Source organism: Crocuta crocuta, unplaced genomic scaffold (genome assembly GCF_008692635.1).
Source record: "Crocuta crocuta isolate KB4526 unplaced genomic scaffold, BGI_CrCroc_1.0 scaffold1133, whole genome shotgun sequence".
NCBI classification, from domain to species: Eukaryota; Metazoa; Chordata; class Mammalia; order Carnivora; family Hyaenidae; genus Crocuta; species Crocuta crocuta.
In genome coordinates this window covers 900,403-902,236 of record NW_027530366.1, presented here as the reverse complement: position 1 = coordinate 902,236, position 1,834 = coordinate 900,403, and the positions used below count along the sequence as shown (strand labels likewise).

At 37.5% G+C, this 1,834-nt stretch overlaps 1 protein-coding gene across 1 annotated transcript in view; it reads left to right on the top strand.

Moving 5' to 3' along the window:
* Positions 1 to 1,834, top strand: part of ZNF280C (zinc finger protein 280C) — a 53,821-nt gene that overhangs the window by 15,657 nt on the left and 36,330 nt on the right. The window lies entirely within an intron of this gene.

The window sequence follows — 1,834 nt, the reverse complement described above, 5'->3', positions numbered from 1 at the left end:
GGGAGATAATATTAAGTTTTTATTATTACTGTTGTGACAACTACTTGCTATAATACATATACCGTAAAAGAGTCAAGTACATTTTAAATAGATAATAATTAGTGGCTATTACTTCACTTGGAAAGGTGAAAACTTGAATCTCAAAAATTACTGGCCCAAGGTTCCACAGTTAAATAAATGGAGGTCTTTTAAATCCCAGTCTGTTGCCTATTGTACACCACACTATTGTATTTGGTATCTTTCTGAACTATTTTTTGAGATATAAAAAATTCCCAGTTGGAGAATTATTTTAGTAAGTTGTTTGTTGAATAATATGTTTGCTCTCTGAAGTGGTGGTACTTAATTGGTCAGAGTATCACCTAGGAAAAGGTTTAAAGTAATCTTTATTTGGGAGGAACTTCTGTTAAAGAACTGTTCAGGAAATTGCTAGTGAATATTTTCCGTTTGTACATGCAAATGTTTGGAGAAAATACTTACCTTTTAGTAAGAGTATGCTTGGTACAGTTAAGTCATAAAGACATTACTGAGTCCTAGAGCCATTTTACATAATACACGTTAAGGCTCAAATGCAAAAATCTGCCTGTTATGCCTTGAATTCTAGGAATGGAATGGTTTGAGTCGCTTCAATATCTGTCTCCATAAATTCTTAATAGACCCATGTAAACAGAAAATGTAATAAGAAAGTAAAATTCTAAAAACCTGGTTGTCTTTGAACTTGTAAGCACTAAATATGCAAGCAAGATCCTTATATTCCTATTGTAAAGGTAACATGTATAAGGGTGGTAGTTAGATAGAAACAGGGCACCTGGGTGGTTCAGTCATTTAAGCATCTGACTCTTGATTTTGGCTCAGGTCATGATATTTCAGTCATGAGATGGAGCCCCTCATTGGCTCCACACTTGGCATGGAGCCTGCTTGAGATTCTCTTTCCCTCCTCCCCCTCCCTCTGCTCCTCCTCGGCTCTCCTGTGCTAATGCTCGCTCTTGCTCTTTCTTCTCTCTCTTGCTCTCTTTCAAAAAAAAAAATACATACATANGAGCGAGCGAGTGAGCAGGGGAGGGTCAGAGAGAGAGAGGGAGATACAGAATCTGAAGCAGGCTCCAGGCTCTAAGCTAGCTCTCAGCACAGAGCCCGACGCGGGCCTTGAACCCACGAACCGTGAGATCATGACCTGAGCTGAAGTCCAACGCTTAACCGACTGAGCCACCCAGGCACCCCCATCTGTTAATTTTTTCACTGAACTTTATATTAGCAACATTTTTCTTTGTCATTGAATATTTTTCAAAAGCATGATGTTGCATACAGATTTTACTTTTTGCTATTATAAATAATTCTCCATTGAGTATTTTCATTTCTTTAGCATAAATCCATGTAAGTAGAATATTGGGATCAAAGGATTTGAACTTTTTGCGCGCACTTACAAAAGGGGGAGGGGCAGACTGAGAAGGGGACAGAGGATCCAAAGCAGGTTTTGCACTGACAGGCTGACAGCAGTGAGCCTGATGTGGGGTTTGGACTCACGAACTGTGAGATCATGACCTGAATCAAAGTTAGATGCTCAACCGACTAAGCCACCCAGGTTCCCCCATTTGAGATTTTTAAAGCTCCTGATAGATACTGCCAAAATTTTCTTGCAGAAAAGTTTTACCAAAATAGGTCTACTTTGCCAATAATATTGTCATTATTTTTTAATTTCTACTTTTTATTTCAAAATAGTTTTAGATTTACAGAAAAATTATAAAAGAAATCCAGAGAATTCCCATATACCCCTTACCCAATAGGTGCTAATTTTAAAAGATAGTAATAATTATCTTTGTATTTTATTGCTTGTTAG